Below are 17,748 nucleotides of genomic sequence, written 5' to 3' on the forward strand. Positions count from 1 at the left end.
TATGTGGAGGTCTCCTCTCAGTTATACAGCTTTGACCCTTAAGCACCCCCTCACTAAAAGATGTATACTGCAATACATTATGGGTGGGGAGTAGCTCGATGAGAGATAGATATAGAACTTTAACATTTATTATACCCAAGGTAAAATACTTTCTACATCTATCTCTCATCCTGAGATTTTTATTTAATAAGGATAAAACACCTTATGGTAACTTGTTCTGGTAAAATACTTAAGCTCTGTATTACTAAAATCTTGGTATTTCTAGCCTGGCTCCCACTGATGAGACCTCAATAAAGGTCGAAACCGGTCTGGATAGTGGCCCCTTGCCTTTAATACATTGCATCATACATCTCCTCAAGGAGATGGGCTTTGCATTAAGGGTAAATATTAAGAATAGTGATCAGAGCTTATTCTACCTTTACCATGAGTTGCCTTGACTTGCAATACATGCAGGCGCAAACTTGACTTGTTTGTCTGTTTGCTTACTTGGGAAATGGAGCAAAAACCAGGTTTAAAATAGCTTGGTATCTTTAACATTTATTATACCCAAGGTAAAATGCTTTCTACATGTATATAAACTCCAGATAGAAAAGGCCACAGAACTTATAAGACTTTGATCCCATGTTTGGGAATGATTAAGAGGAATGTATCATCATGTTGGAGGCTTAATGGATTTTTTACAACACTCAAAAAGAATTAAAATAGAATTTAATACTTCCTATATTTCGTCCTAGTCACTAGGACATCTACGGGGATTACAGAAACAATTAATGTAACATATACACAAATAACAAACAATACTAAGCCCAACCACGTGGGTGACACTAAAGTCCTATCTAGGTAGAGCGCCCTCTAAGGGCAGTAGTAGGTGGCCTGGTCTATGGGGATTTGTAATCCCCGGGGATTACATCTACGGGGATTTGTAATCCCCGTAGATGTCCTAGTGACTAGGACGAAATATAGGAAGTATTAAATTCTATTTTAATTACTACTGCCCTTAGAGGGCGCTCTACCTAGATAGGACTTTAGTGTCACCCACATGGTTGGGCTTAGTATTGTTTGTTATTTGTGTATATGTTACATTAATTGTTTTTGTAATCCCCGTAGATGTCCTAGTGACTAGGACGAAATATAGGAAGTATTAAATTCTATTTTAATTCTTTTTGAGTGTTGTAAAAAATCCATTAAGCCTCCAACATGATGTCCTCACAGCACTTAACCCTCTACACACGTAAGAGGAATGTAGAAATTTGTTGATGTGTTTTGTGAGATTGTAGTCTTTCGGAAGAGAGTCAGAAAGGCTATTCCAGAGAACAGAGATGGAATGGAATGAAAGAGTAGGAAGAGAAGTTTCTTTGAAACTGAATAGTCAGTGTTGTGTAGAAGCTGCTCTTAGTCTTATGGAGGAATGAATTTGGCCACTTTAGTAGAATCTATTTTATGATTGGAATGAATCATAAAAGTTCATCAGTTGATCAAATTGCCCTCTTCCAGCCTAGCATTAAGCACATTCTTATGGAGGTTTTTAGATAATAACAAGGCAGTGTTGGTGCTGAGTTTGTACAAGGAAAGGCTAGAAGTGAAAGTCAGAGAAATCTGATCTTGCATGGAGAATAAAAAAATGAATGATTATTCCTTCCTTTCTTTCTCAATTGTGCAATAGCAAGGAGATCAGAGTTTGAGGCATTGGATGTGAAAGATCTGTCTTGAGGTTTCACTGTGATCAGTAAAAATATCGATAAGATTTGAGGCCAGTAGGAGAAGATCAGGATCTGTAGCTCAGTCATGACAGCACCCTTTGATTGGAAAGACCCAAGTTTGAAATCTTTCTAAGACATGAAAGGCTTTTCAGTTGAGAAGCCCTTTATCAGATCCTCTTTGCAGCTGAAAGTTAGTTACCTAGTCTCATATGGAGGTGGAAAGTTTTTCATCCTGCAAATCAGAAAAATCAACTAGAAGGACATGAACTTGCAGCTGTAACAGCCATAACACATCTACACAGACAGGATTATCTGCCCTATGAGAGCATTAATGAGGTTTTGGGGTAGCCATATTACTTAGCCATGATAGACTATTGGACAGGAGGAAAGTGAGTGAGAAAGTACAGTGTCAGGAAATATATTTCAACATTCATGAGAAAATCTGAGGAAGCTGGTAACCCAATTACAAAGAATAAAAGAATGATCATAAGATGATGGTTTGATGAGTAGACTTCTGTGCCAGACTATCAGTTGCCTATAAATGTCAAGAGCAACCATATGAATTTTCCTAAACTTTTCTGTGCCTTATGTCTGAAAGTAGGTGATGATAACTAAGAGTCTGTTGCAGATTTAGAATGAAAAAATTATGTTGCTAGTTACTAATTAGTTGGTAGGCCTCTGGTAAAGAAGTTGATATGTACTTTGAAAGATGACTTTATTATTATGACAGTCTTGCACAGCTTAAATATCCTTATTAAATTGTGGTATGATTAAAAATAAAGGAAACTCTAAACACAAAAATGGCAAATGCAAGATCTTGTAACTAAAGGATAAATGGTAACTATACAGTTAATGATTTCTTCTCTATATAAAACCAGGATATCTTAGACTTTCATATATATATATCTCATCCATAGACTTGCAAGTATTAGAGGTCAAAAGTTACGTTATCATTATATACCTACATCTCATTGAACTATACATTGGGATACAGGTAGAAAGATAATCACTATTTTCTCTGAAGTGAACAGCTCATACAGTGCATATAAAAAAAGTAAGAATGAGCTCTTTTGAAGTAATGCTTTTTTTTTAAAGTAGTATGTCTGGGGAGTAGTACAGTGGAGTTCTTCATGTGTAAGACTCATTGAGAATAATAATGAAAGAATTAGAAATAGCAATGTAGTATACAGTGACATTGTAACTTGACAACTCTTATTCTTAGACCAAAATAACTTTTTATGGTGTCACAATAATTTCAAGAGCAAAAAATAGATACATGAATGTTTATTTCATTTATCCTCTGAATTGTATTTGAAACCTTTATTCTGTGACCTTTAAAATTGCTATCCATCATAACTCTGTGATAGCTAGCCTCATCTTCCCCAAACATAGTTTCACCAATTTAATATGCTGCTCAAAATCTCACCATACGGAAGTGCATAACTTGACAACCGTTATCTTTTTATCCACAGTTCTACTCTGTTCAAGTCATTCTGTAAGTGCTGCATATCAGTAGTATCCCTGATTGCTCTATTTTTGCAATCATCAGCAAACCATTGAGCATCTCCTGTAAGTCGTTCCCAATATCATTAATATATACAGTAGTCTAATCTAATAACTAATCCCTGGGAAACCCCCCATATACCATTTTTCTGATGCCTGTCCATCAGCTACCTACTTATCTACGTGAACAGTTTATATTCAAGTCCTATATGCAACAACCTTTCATGTGGTAGCTTGTCCAATGCAATAGCAAAGTCCAGCAGTATCATAGTGTATCCAACTCATCCATAACATTATTATAAAATATGAGCGAATTGTTCTGACATGCCCTCCTTTCAGTAAATTCAAGTTGTTCTTTGCAAATTATGATGCCTAGTTAGTAGTTAGAATTAGTTTTTGTCTCACCCTTGACCAATCACATATCTTTCCATTCCTGTGGGATCTTTAAGTTAAGACTCCAATTATGTAATCAGCTAAAGAACCAAACCAGCTCATACGAACATTCCTTTAGTATATGTGGTGATATCCTATCTATAGTTATGCTGAAGGTTTGTTCAGGTTACGCAAATGCTATAAACCCCTGGGTGGAAGAGGATCTTTGGAAGAACTGAGTAAATTTATTAATTTTGTCAGGGGTTTGAAGGTAGTCTTGATGTTGTATTTATGTGGTGTTCTATTTTTTCTGAAATGCCTCTAACATATGGTATGGCTATGGTATTCTTATAATCTTTTTTGTTTTTAGTGGTATTTTTATGGAGGATCTTGTGAACTGTTTTTTTATTATAGCCATTTTTTACAAATGTATGGTTAATGATTTCGAATTCTTGGTTTAGAGCTTGTTCATTCAAGCAGATAGTTAGTGCTCTGTGTTTGAGGGTGCTTATGACTCCTAGTTTTTTTGTGTTGGATGGTGGTGGTATGAATTTTTGTGTACATACTGGCCTGTGTGTGTAGGTTTGCAGTAGACTGAGAAGGAGAGACAGCCTGAGGGAAGACGCATGATAAGTGTGTCTAGAAAAGGAAGAGAGTTGTTGTTTTCGATTTCATTGGTGAATTGGATACCTTTGTGTTGTTTGTTCAGGTAGTTAAGGAATGTATTTAATGTTTCGCGGCTGTAGAACCAAATGGTGAAAATATTATCGACATATCTGAGCCAGACTTTGGGCTGATCGAATTCAGGGCTCGTTGCTCAAAGTCTTCCATGTAAAAGTTAGCTATGGGGGGGGGGGGGGAGTGGTGATCCCATGGCTGCACCTTCTTTTTGTAGGTAAAAATTGTCTTGTCACACGAAATACCCAGAGCGGAGTACGTGGGCAAAGAGGGCCGTGAATCGAGGTGGAAATATGTTCTGTAGGAGAATATTAGTATCGTTGATTGGGACATTGGTGCAAAGGGCAGTGTCAAAGCTGACTAATAAATCTTGGTTGTTGAGTGTGATGTTTTTAAGTTCCTACATTGCACCAAAACTTGGTTTGAGAGAAAATTTAAAGTAGTGTGAAATGCTAAAACACAATCCAAACCTGAGCAAAAATGACGGATTAATCATTCCAAGAATGTGGAGGACCTATCCGCAACCCTATAAGGAGGATCTATAAGTGAACAAAGTTTGCATGTGAAGTATCTTCTTGCCTAGGCAACTTGTATGTAGAAGCTGATGATTCCTGCACATCAATTGCCTCAGTATCCCATAATGCAAAGCACACTTCCTTTAAAAAGTGTATAATGCACAGCATTATACACTTGTATAATACTTGAGAAATATATGACTTCTGCATTAATTCAACCTTAGTATCTTCCCGAGTCTGGCTCCCACTGGTGAAACCTCGGTAAAACTTTAAACCAATCTGGGTAGTGATCCTCCCTTAATGCACAGCATTATATACTTCTGGAAGGAAGTGTGCTCTGCATTATAGGATAATGATGAGAGAAAGAAATGCTGACTGAATATACACAAGTACATTGCGATCAATTTCAGAGTATGCATATTGGTTTAGTCACCGACGTGATTAGTCAATAGGCGAACAGCAGTTCATCTTTTTTTTTTTTTTTTCAGCATTGAGTTTGCTGTTTTCAGACTATGGCGTCTGGTGAAATTGGGTTGCTTTTTGTCTGGATTCTTTAGTTTCTGTCTCACATATAAAACCTACCTAGTAGGTGCAAATCCAAGTAGAAATATGAATTTGGATAATTTGTTGTGTTCATGCCATCTTCACCCTAATGGACTTATTGACTTGTGTCTGTTATGGGTATAAACAGTTAAAAGTTAGAATGAGAGTTTCACAGACTGAAACACATTTATGCTGGAATTTTTGTTTTGGTATAAAAAAAAAGTATAGAAGACATGGAAAATATTATTTTCCAATAAAATATATTTATTTACAAATTATATATACACGAGGCACTTTTCAGCATCTGTAGGAACAGAGCACAAAAACATTAAAATTACATGATTCTTTCAAGGTCTGTTTGTTGTGATTCTGAGTATGATGGCTGCACTTCCTCTGAGAATCAACACAACGTTAATTTGTGGAGGATAATTTGTTCTTCACCTATGAAGGAGAAACAAAGAAGAATAAGTGCAAATTTATTATTAATATAAAACAGTTAAAACTCCAGGATATAATCATTATAACATTAGTGAGATGACTGAAAGATACTGGCAAGATGTATATTGAGAAGACAAAGGATTCTGTTCTTTGGCTGTTATTTGCTTAATCTATTATCCTATGACAAGTGATATTTCACATGAATGTTGATAAGATATTCTAGGAGGTTTAGTGTGCATAGATTAAGCTACTGGTTTCCATTGTTACAAAGAAGCTTGAGAGGTCTACGGATGAGTATTTATTATTATTTTTTTTTAAAAAAAGAAGAGTCTTATAAACTCAAGGAGCTATACAAGTCCAGAGCAGGCTTTAACAAATATCCATGCCCTTAGCAGGATTCAAACCCACATCTTGCTATAATGACACAAGCAATATATAACTGCATGCTAAGGGTTAAGCAAGTAAATATAGTGGGTGTGAAATGGATGAACAGTGAAATCAAGCAAGCTGTGTTGGAAAAGAAAATGCTCTGAAGGAGGTGCAAGACAGTTGGTGGTGGTGATCAGATTCGTGAAAAGTATAGGCTAGGAAGGTGACAAGCATAGTAAAGAAAGAAAAGGTGCAATATGAGAGGAGGGCTGGTCAGGCCAAGGTTAACTCAAGGAAATTGTTCTACTATATGGCAAGAAAGAGTATGGTAGGTTAACACTGGTGGATAGTCATGAATGCAAAATAACAGCTGCAAAGGATGTAGTTGAATTATTGAACTCCACAAGCACTTTATCAGTGTACATCATACTGGTGTAAATGATGTGGTACAATATATAGAAGGGAGGCGAGTATTAGGAGAATTGGAAGTGAAAGACATACCAAATATTCTTAAGGAATATTCATAATAGTTAGTTATGCCCTTGACCTGGTTATTTAATGAAAGTCTTACAGTGGGTAGGGTTCCTAAGGAGTAGAAAGAAGTCAAAATAGTACCACTCCACAAGTATGGTTCTAGGACAGGAGTTTCCAATTATAGACCAGTCAGTATAACTGCAATTGTAGTCAAGGTGTTGGAGAGATTGATTAGGAACAGAATACAGGATGGGGTTGATGGACATAGCATTCTTTATGATGGTCAGTATGGATTTGTAAAAGGTAGGTCTTGTTTTAACAAATTACTTGCATTTTAATTTAAGGTAATGAGTGTGTTAGATAAGGGAGAATGGTGATATTCTTGGACTTTGAAAAAGTGTTTGATAAGTTAGTGCACAAGCTGCAGTGGATGGGAGTATATAGTATATTGGTTAGATGGATTGGTGATGGGCTATCTGAACAATACCAGCAGGTTGTGTGTGATGGAGCAGTGTCTCAAAAAAGAACAGAAGCTAGTGGTGTGCTCCACAGTTCTGTTCTTGGGCCCCTGCTGTTTAATTTGTAAACAATATATCAAGTGGAATGAGTGGGGATCTTCAGTTGTTAACTGATAATGCAAAGTTGGGGAGAATTATAAGTAGCACTGCTGATGTTAATTACCTTTAAGAAGATTTGAATAGACTTTTGACTTGGACAAAGGAGTGGAGTTGTAGGTTTAATATTGATAAGTGCAAGGTGTTGCAGCAATATAAAGCTCTGTACTATAATTGATAGTGCCGTGCTGCAGGAAGTGGATGAGATTTGCGAGTAATGGTTGACAGTAGACTGAAGTTCAGAGGATATATTGCAAGTGTTGCAAAGGCTGTACATCATAGCGCTGCTATGCTAAGAAGAACTTTTGCCACTGTAAAAAGCAGTGGTCAAACCACAGGACCAGTGTGCTCAAATTTGGTCATCTGGTTTTTCAATGTGATGTGGAGACATTGGATAGGGTCTGGAGACTAAGACAATATCAGGATTTTGGAAAGGTGAAAGGTTTTTTATTGGATTAATCCAAATGGGATTATAAAAATAGTAGAAGGCGAGAGAGAGAGAAACCAGAGGCCATCCCTGGAAGTTATGTAAATATGTGGTGAAGAGGGGTGCAAGGAGAATTGTCAGTGAATGGAATGCATTACCAGAATGTGTTTCTAATGCAAGGGGAGTTAAGGATTTTAAGATTTGGTATGATAAATGTGTTGTCAGTTGAATGAACCTCCCATGGAGGGTGCAATAATAATAATAATTGATGTTACCAAGACAAAACTATGTGAAATGCTTCTAAAGGCAATCAGAAAAACTAAAGAATGATTATAGTAAACATTTACGTGATCATAAAATTCTTGAATAGACAACGAGGCTAATTTGTGTCTATGGCCTCAAAGCTGACATAAAGGAAAGCTGGTTCTTGCTGAAGATCTAAACAGCCAAAGAACAGAACTGTTTTGGAAAGCTTTGGTGAAAAGAACAGAGTTAATAGTAATACGTGACTAAACAAACATGTAATAACCACAGTAATAGGTTTTAATGATAATTATTTCATCCTAAGTATCAAAGGCAGTAAAGTTAATTCAAACAATGCTAGGAATAACACAGTTAGGGTGCATGATTACAATGGAATCCCAATATGCATGCAGTAGTGTGTTATAGAATTAAATTAAATATATCTGGAGGGGAAAAAAAAAAGATTACATATATCTTATCTTACACATTTTTGTATTATTATTATTTTACACTGTTTTGTATAACAATTTCCCATACTTTATTAATAGCAAGAACGTCATTATGGTTTAGATTTGGCCTGTGAAGTAGGGCTTGAGCACTTTCTTTAGATAAACGTTCATGTTTATATAAAGATCTATGTAGAAGTTTGGTCTTTTTCCAATGGATCCTATGGTTTGGGTTTTCAATTCCGTGTTGTGCGAGACCAGATTTCTGTGGTTTGATAAGACGGATATGGTCTCGATGTTCCAAAATGCATTTATGAACAACTCTACCTGGCTGTCCATAGTAAGACAATTTACAGGAGTATGGAACCTCGTACACGCCAGGTAGCATCCGAGGTGAGAGTTTGTTATTAGGAGAAGGTAACAAGTTATAGATCTGGTTGATTGGTTTGTAGGTAGTAGCAAGTTTGTATTTCTTAATCATTTTTGAAAGATGTTTGGAGATGCCATAAGGTATGGGAATCCTACAGGCTTGTTGATGTGTGGGGAAGTGACTAATGATTTTTGAGTTGTTTTAAGATTGTATCCATTTAGTATCGCTGTATTTCTGATTATTTCCAATTCTTTGTTTAGAGATTCTTCAGAGGAGCAGAATCTGTGTGCTCTGGTTACTAATGATACCAAATTTTTGAGATGGATAATGAGCAGAAGAATTGTGAATGTAGCGACCTGAAAATGTCGGCTTGCGATAGACAGAAGTGGAGATGGAACCATCTTATTTTCTTTGGATGTGTAAATCCAGAAAGGAGATATCCTGTGGAGATTCTTTTTCTAAATTGTCTTACTATGGACAGACAGGTAGATCTGTTCATAAACACATTTAGGAACATCAAGAGCATATTCATCTTATCGAACCGCAGAAATCTGGCCTTGCACAACACTGAGTTGAAAATCCAAACTATAGGATCCATTGGAAACAGACCAAACTTCTACATAATTTTTATATAAACATGAACGTTGCTGAAGCCCTACTTCACAGACCAGTCTAGACTGTAATGACGTTCTTGCTATTCCTAAAGTATGGAAAATTGTCATATAACCAAACAGGCAATTATCATTCATTCCTCTTTCTCTCTCTGTGGGTCCTGTTAAAACAAGAGCAGCAGCTGCCCAACATCCTTTTTAGTCCAAATGCAAACACACCAAACTGCTTCTCCTCTTTCTCATTTATTTCACCAACTTCGGTCCTTGCAAAAATTATAACTTGAAATCATTAAAACGAAATTAACATATTTCTTCTTTCTCAACCATCACTATTTGATATGCTATAGATTCTTCTATCTCTCATGTATGGGATCAGTAAAGAAATGAAAAAGGTAAAAAATGTACAAATAGTAATATTCAATTGAATAGTGATTTTTTCAAAGTAAAATATGCAATTATCAGGATAAACTGTAATACAGGATCATGGACCAAGAGTTTACATAGCATGTGCATGATTTGTTTATGTAATAATATATTACTACATTTATAGCATAAATAAATTTTTCATATATCTTAATTTCTTGAAGTATAAAAAAGCACCAAATACTTTATAGCAATTATCAGACACTTGTAACTGTGATACTCTATACTTCACTATTTCATTTTGGGACAGCTTACTGACTTAGTCATTAATATTAATAAGTAATAAGTCCTGTTTATGTGACATCATTAAGTAAAAAAAAATGTTTTAACTTGTTAATTCAGTGCTCTTGCAACAATGTGCAAGCAACTTTACAACAGAAGGAATGACTATTACCACATGCACTTACATAATGTTGGGTTATATTATGTTCTACACAGAGTTTTGTATCTGTGTGGAAACATTTTCAAGAACTAGCATTGAAAATATCTGAAATATTTCCTGTTACAAAAAAACAACTATTTAACCCTCACAAAATGTGTTGGAAAATGCATAATTTGAATAACTTGGGTATGCTAAAAAGTGTTAGATGGGAATAAGAGTTATGCAAAATATTATATATTCCACACTCCAATTGTTGCCTTCCAAATTTCAAAACTAGCAATTCCATTGAACTGATAGTCCAACTTAAATCCAGTAAAACAAATCTGCTTTACTCCACGTACTCGCATTACATTGACATGTAGAGAATATTGCATGTCCCCCATTTAAACCACTCCTAATATCATCACTAGATATAAGTTTAACAGTAACAACCTCAAAAGACCACACCACTGGTCTCTTATCTTTGGGAATATCTACACATAGTTTGTTGATATTTAGACATCCAATCCTCTAACCCAGTGCTTCCCAAACTTATAGATGTAAAATTAAAATATTTCGCAGCTCCAGCGGGGGGGGGGGAATCAATACAGACGTAATAAATTTGTGAACTAACACCAATGTGTGATTTTTTCCATTAAAATATAAAAAAGAAAAAAGAAATATGTTTCTTTTAAGATAAAAAAATATCTACTTAGTTTTAAAACATTTTAAATTTGTTTTCATTATTTCACAACCCCCAAGGGGGCCACGGTCCACAGTTTGGGAAGCGCTGCTGTAACCCACTTGTAATTTGTTATCTAACCCAATGCATATATTTACATAATGACTTATCATGTGGCATCTATCATATATATCTCTGGAAATCTGTACTCCGTATATGCATTTCACTTGTCCACTATACTGTCACTCTAAACAGACAGTAAGATTCTTTACGAATCAGAAGAATTTTATTGTGCTTGGAATTCTTTGTTACTTGTCCTATTGTGAGGCACTTGTAAACAAGTATTTGGAAACTGCTGTTAATTCACAACATTCTGTTAAATATTGACTACTGCTTCTGATCCAGACAGCTGCACTCAATGAATCAGAAATTGTCCTTACTGGAAGGAATGTTCCACTAGAGTAAAGTGTGTAATGTTGGAAAGGAACTCTGGAAAAGACAAGTGTTTGAGTAATAATCAGCAGTATTTCTTGAATTTTAATGATGTGCTATTTATTTTGAGAATTAAGTGTGTCTGTGTGATGTATTAAATTATTCGATTTATTAAACAGAAGACAATGATGGTACTCATGAGGTCAACCATGCGAGCATTGACTGGTGTGACTAGGCAAGCGGCGCAAAAATCAAGGCATTAACAAGATAGACTTTTTGAAATTGATTCAGTGTTGTGAGTGTAATATGTGTGCATGGTGGAGTGCAAGGGATGTGTTTGTGGAGAGAATGGACAGGAGATGAGTGAGGGTATGGGATATGTAGGAAGTGCAATATATTATTAGACAACTTACATTATAAATAAATTTAACTTACATTCCTCCCTGCCCTTTTTGTCTTCACGCATTCACATCCTCTTGGAGCATCAAATTGTCTCACATTGTGTTCCCCTGTGCACCTTGAGTCTCCCCATTTCCCTATTTTTCTTGCACACTCATTCTCTTATTCGCTACACTCATGCAACCCATTCTTCATTCATAAGCACCATTTCAATCTTTCCTTTTTTACTCTGCTGCTCTTTCACACTGCTTCTTGTCTTGGTCAAATCCATTCTCTGCACTCATTACTCTCCTCCAGCAGCAGTCTCTCCAAATGACTCATACCAAAATCATTCAAATGCAGTCCATCGCTTTTATACAGGTTCAATTCTTCCTTCAAACTCATTCCACACATTAACAAACTGCACTCTTTTCTCTTCACACATTTCTGCTAACATGTCATTCATAATTCTTGCTCTCTACCTCATCTGATCACTGTCATACCTGGACAACACACTGACTACCTTTCCTATCACACTCCTATCTTTTATTCTTCTCAACAACCTTATGATATCCAATATTACATTCTCCTTGTTTCCATTCAATTTCCATCATTTGTCCGTAATACCACTACCAACTCTTTTGCTTGCTTAGTCCTCATATCCAGTGCCTCAATCACTCTATTCATTTTACATATAATAAATTTAGTTTAATCCTTTATCCAAGTGTGAGCAAACAAAGTTTGTGCCTGAAAGTATCTTCAGGACTGGGGTGAGGTAGTACAACACCGGGCAACTCGTTACAAAGGTGGAGCAAGCTTACATCACTCCTATCTCAGTACTCCCATAATGCAAAACACATCTCCTTGCAGATATGTATAATGTTATGCATTAAGGGAAAGGCCACTACCCAGACTAGTTTCGACCTTTATTAAGGTCCCTTCAGTGGGAGCCAGGCCCAGATGTGGAGATACCAGGCAGAAGCAATAGGTCATCTCTACCTATAGGAGTTGCCAAAAGGTTTAACCAAGTGAAAAATAAAGAAAAAAAAACCTTGTCCATTTGCTCGTTTACCACATCTCTAAGAATTGAATCACCATACAATGCCATTCGTGGGTCTTCTGTTACCATTTTCACTCCGATTATTTGTTTTCATCTTCTTCACTCTTCTATACATATCTACAATTCTCTTTATTTCGCTCTGCATCATGCCTCATCTTCACTAACTCAGCTTTCAAATCTTGTATCCTTTTTTCGCTATTATTCACTCTCACTATTTTATTGCTGGTCTCGCGCACGCACACATACACTTGTTTGCCATCAATCTCGCTTGTCACCTTACTATTAACTGCACTCTGCTTTTCACATCATTATTGCCCACATTATCATTAATTTCATTCTGTATAAATTATCACCCACTTTATTGTAAATCAAACTTTTTTCCATGCTCATGCCTTACTTGTATTTAAAATATTTAAACTTTAAACTAATATTTAAGCAAGCCTCATGGTCCATCAGAATATTGCATTTTCTACATATCCACACTTGTCCATTTCTCTTATTCAGCCACTCTACATAAGTATCTGCAAAATCTTCTCACACATACATATTACGTTCACAGCACCATACTATTTTTGAGAAATCTCTGTGTTCTATTTTTTTTTTTGTGCAGACCTATGCAGTGACTTGCCTTTCACTGCCATGTTCTGTTAAGTCCAACAATTTTGTACATAAACTTAAACAAACCCATATACTACAATCGCTGCAAGCGCACTTCTACTGCAACTCTTACATATAAACACACACTTATTTACAATTCATTATTCAAACAAACTTATCTGAACCAAGAGTCTTGATTAGTAATATACTGCAAGGCTAAATATTAAGGCCACTGCTTTTAATTTATACATCAATAATACAAGAAATACCATATTTGGCGGCGTATTAGATGCATGCACATTTTTTAGGAAAAAAAATTTATCACTGAATATTATAATGAATTTACAGTATTTCAAATATAAAGTAATAAGTAGGTCTACTTTCAACAAATACCTAATATGCAATCACACATAGCTTGTATGCAATATCGTAGCAATGCTGACGTTTTTCAGCCATAATTTGCCAAGAAATTTAGAGAAAATTTAACGGCAAAAATTTATCACCGTTCAAAACAACCGCGACAACAATTGGAAAGTTTAAACGAACAGGAACACAGCTGTGTTCGAATGCGCATCCACTATACTCTACGTAATTGGAATGCTCTCACACACCACAAGGAAGCAAGAAAGAAATCGCGTAACTTGGAACAGAGAAAATTTCCAGAAATGATAGTAATAAAAAACTGAGAATCGGCATATAAGACGCACCCTGTTTTTCAGACTTATTTTCAAAGGAAAAAAGTGCATTTTATACACCAGCAAATACGGTAATTTACAGGGAAATTATAATGCAAACTGGATTATCTATTGTGTATTACAGAAAAGCATTTAATAAATGTGATCTAGAGAAACCTGTAGGATGATTTAAATAGAGTCGCAGTATGGATAAAGAGTAATTAGCAGTTTAGTGCAAAAAATTTTAAGGTTATGTATTTTACATTCCTCCCTGCCCCTTTTGTCTTCACACATTGTATTCCCCTGTGCACCTTGATGGGAGACAGACCGAGGGATGGGGGTTGAAATTCAGAGGACACGTTACAAAAGTGAAAAAACCTTGTAGAATTTTCTGACTGTCAAACAGTGTGATAAAAAGAAATCAGGAGGCGATTAAAATGCTTAATCTAGCCACATGTGAACTAAGATGTTTATATTTGGTTGCCTGGATTTCCTGGAATGAGGATATCTTGGAGAGAATCTAAAGGCAAATGGTCAAGAGGATGTGTTCTCCTTATAAGGATAGAGTACAAATTTTCAGGTAACAAAACTAGCAGTTACTGAAGGAGTTTTACAGGATTAATGCAGAAGAAATTTTTGGATGCACAAAATAAATGGAGGGAACAGGAGTCAATCTGTAAATTGCATAAGGCATTATTATCAAATACTGAAACAGGACTACAACATCTGTTGAACAGATTACTGGAATCCTGTATCAATTATGGAATGAAAATTAACATCAGAAAAACAAAGGTAATGAAAATAGCAAGGAAAGAGGCAAATATGGATATTAGAATAAATGGGGGAAAATTGAATCAAGTAAAGACATTTAAATATCTAGGAAATGTTATTAGCAGTGATGTAAGATGTAAAAGTGACATAAAGGCAAGAATAGCGATGGGAAGAGATGCCTTTAATAGAAAATGGATTCATTCAGAAGTAAAATGGATAGAAACCTAAAGAAAAGACTAATAAAATGTTATGTGTGGAGTGTTGTCCTCTATGCAGCTGAAACTTGGACATTGAAGAAAGAAGAAATTAAGATTTTGGAAAGCTTTGAGATGTGGATTTGGAGAAGGATGGAAAAAATCAAATGGACAGATAAAATAACTAATGAAGAAGTCTTAAAAAGAGTAGAAGAAGAAAGAAGTCTGTTAAGGAGGATAAAAAGAAAGGGAAACTGGATTGGACATATTCTGAGAGGGAATGGAATCACCAGAGATGCCATCAAAGGAAAAATAGATGGAAAAAGACCCAGAAGAAGAGTAAGGAAAACAATGCTAGATGACATGCTGAATAGAGACAGGTACACAACGTTGAAAGAGAAAGCTCAGAACAGAAGAGAGTGGAAGAAAAGTTTTTGCTACTAAGAGAAGAACCTGCTTAATTGCAGAATACTCAAGAAGTTAGTTAGTTAGCAAGGACATAATTATATTTTTTTGTCTGGAGACACTGGTGAATGAGCAGAAATGGTTGCCAGAGTCAGTCAAGAGCTTTGTCAGCATATAAATTCAAGGAATAGTATGATAGCTACCTACATAATGGTTGGTACAGGCCTCCTATACTGAGTCTTTGGACTATGCAGAGATATTCATGTATTATTATTATTACCATGCAGGTGCCTCAAGAATTTATTGAGAGAGGGGTGATTTTCATCACTAAGACTTAAACTGCTATCATATCTGCCCTTGATGCATTCACAGCCTAACAGCAGACCATTAATTATAAATTAAAAAGCAGTGGCCCTAATATTTAGCCTTGCATATATTCACCACTTGTCACATAAAGAATCTAGACCTCACATTCTTCCTAGCCAGATCTTTAGCTAGTTTTGCAGTCTGCCTGCACTAGGCATAAGCTGTATATTTTTATATCATATCCCTTTCATCCATCTATTCTTTGAAGACCATATTTCCTCAATTTGTCTTCATATGGGCAATTCCATATACCAGCTGCCATATGTCATTAGTCTCTGGATCTAATCTTCTTTACTGTCTACCCATCTTTTTGGAACAACAATTATAATAACTTAGTTCATGGAATATATATGTGTAAATAACAGGAATCTGCCATGCTTGGCTTTACTACTCTTTTAGATGGCATAATAAGTTAGTGAAAAATACAGTTTTAACAAATATCAGGAGATCCTGTTTTACTTTTAGGTTGAAAATATGTACAGTGAGTTCTGGAAGCAGTAAATATACACAACATTAAGAAAAAAGTTCTATCATTTTTCTGGGTGGAGGCTATAATTAATTTATGTATAACAATTATGGAATCAGTTCTTTTGAATGAATTAATATCGGTTGTGTGGTGCACATGCATGTTTTTTTTAATGTGACTCCCTCCCATAAAATGGTGTAAGGTTATGGTATTAATGTGGTAACTAGTTGTAAAAGGTTTTATTATTTTATATATAAGGCCTTAGTTTGATTCTTGCTGTGACTAGAGGAATCTTTATATCGGCTTTTTCAATGTCAGGTAAGTAAGTCGATCTCATGTGTAGGCAGCAGGGCTTTTTTGGGTTTTCATCCTGCATATAGGCAAATTGAACAAGAGAACACATGCAATTTACAAACAGAAAATAACGTTGATGGAAGGTAGATAGTGAATAGTGTTGTTTTTTTGTAGATGGATCATTAAATAGTGGAGTGAGTAGAGGTGTCATGTAATAATAATAGTAATAATATATATATATTTTACATAATCCAGAAATCTTACTTTATACACAACACATGGAACTTTTTCAAGCAACTTTGCTTTCAATAAGTAGGGTAGTTGAATCTCATCACCAGGTGATGAGATTCAACTTTCACCTAAAGACATTAACAAACATCCATGTCACAGTGGAATCCTAACCTGCAACCTCATGGTATATACATTCAGCCAAGCAGGCTGGTATAAGATCAGGCAATTAGTCAACACAAGGTTCACTACTGACAAAAATCAAGGCATTAACAAGACAGATTTTTTGAAATTGATTCAGTGTTGTGAGTGTAATATGCATGCATGGTGGAGTGTAAGGGATGTGTTTGTGGAGAGAATGGACAGGAGATGAGTGAAGGTATGGGATATGTAGGAAGTGCAATATATTATTAGTCAATGAGGCAATGAATGGAAAACAGACTGAAAAGATAAAAGATGGTGTAAATGAAAGAAATGGAAATGAAACAAAAGCTAGTGAAACTGAGGGAGCAAAAGAAGTATGAATGAGGAAATGGAAGTATGGTGTGACAGAATGAGAGGTTGCAAAGCTATGGGAAGGCTGAATGCAAGAATGTAGAAGTGAAAGTTAGTGATAAGGAAGCAAAAGAAGTATGAATGACGAAACGGAAGTATGGTGTGGCAGAATGAGAGGTTGCAAGGCTATGGGAGTGACCGAGAGTAATTGTCAGAATCTTGGATTCTGACAATTATGATGAAACAGTTGTTGAAAATGAAATGAGGAGTATGCAGAGTGATATGAGACATTTAGTGGAAACTAATGAAAGTGTGCAAAAGAGTAGAATGAAAGAAAAAAGGGTAAAAGAGGTGACGAGCGACTCCAGGATAGCAGTGTGTGTGTGGAGATTCCATAGTTAGAGGTCTGCTATCCAGGAGAGAATGAACAGGATAAATCAGGTGTTGGACATGAGGAGGAAACAATCAAGAGAACTAGTGGTGGTCATGGGGACAAATGATTTAAGTGGACATGTAAGCATGAATATAAAGAGATTATTGAGAAGAGTGAAAGAAAACAGTGTAGTGGGAAAGGTTGTCAGTGTGCTGCTGAGGTATGATGATGAGTTGAGACAGATAG

General features: G+C 35.7%; 1 protein-coding gene across 1 annotated transcript in view; it reads right to left on the bottom strand.

Moving 5' to 3' along the window:
* Positions 1–5,560: 5,560 nt before the first annotated feature.
* Positions 5,561–17,748, bottom strand: part of LOC150110639 (transient receptor potential cation channel subfamily M member-like 2) — a 658,320-nt gene continuing 646,132 nt past the window's right edge. Inside the window, exon 31 of the mRNA XM_090403554.1 lies at positions 5,561–5,752. The gene's annotated coding sequence lies outside the window, so the exon portion shown is untranslated. The remainder of the gene's footprint in view (positions 5,753–17,748) is intronic.

This window comes from Typopeltis vanoorti, chromosome 1 (genome assembly GCF_054136105.1).
Source record: "Typopeltis vanoorti isolate ZY-2024b chromosome 1, IOZ_Tvanoo_1.0, whole genome shotgun sequence".
In the NCBI taxonomy this organism is placed as follows: domain Eukaryota; kingdom Metazoa; phylum Arthropoda; class Arachnida; order Uropygi; family Thelyphonidae; genus Typopeltis; species Typopeltis vanoorti.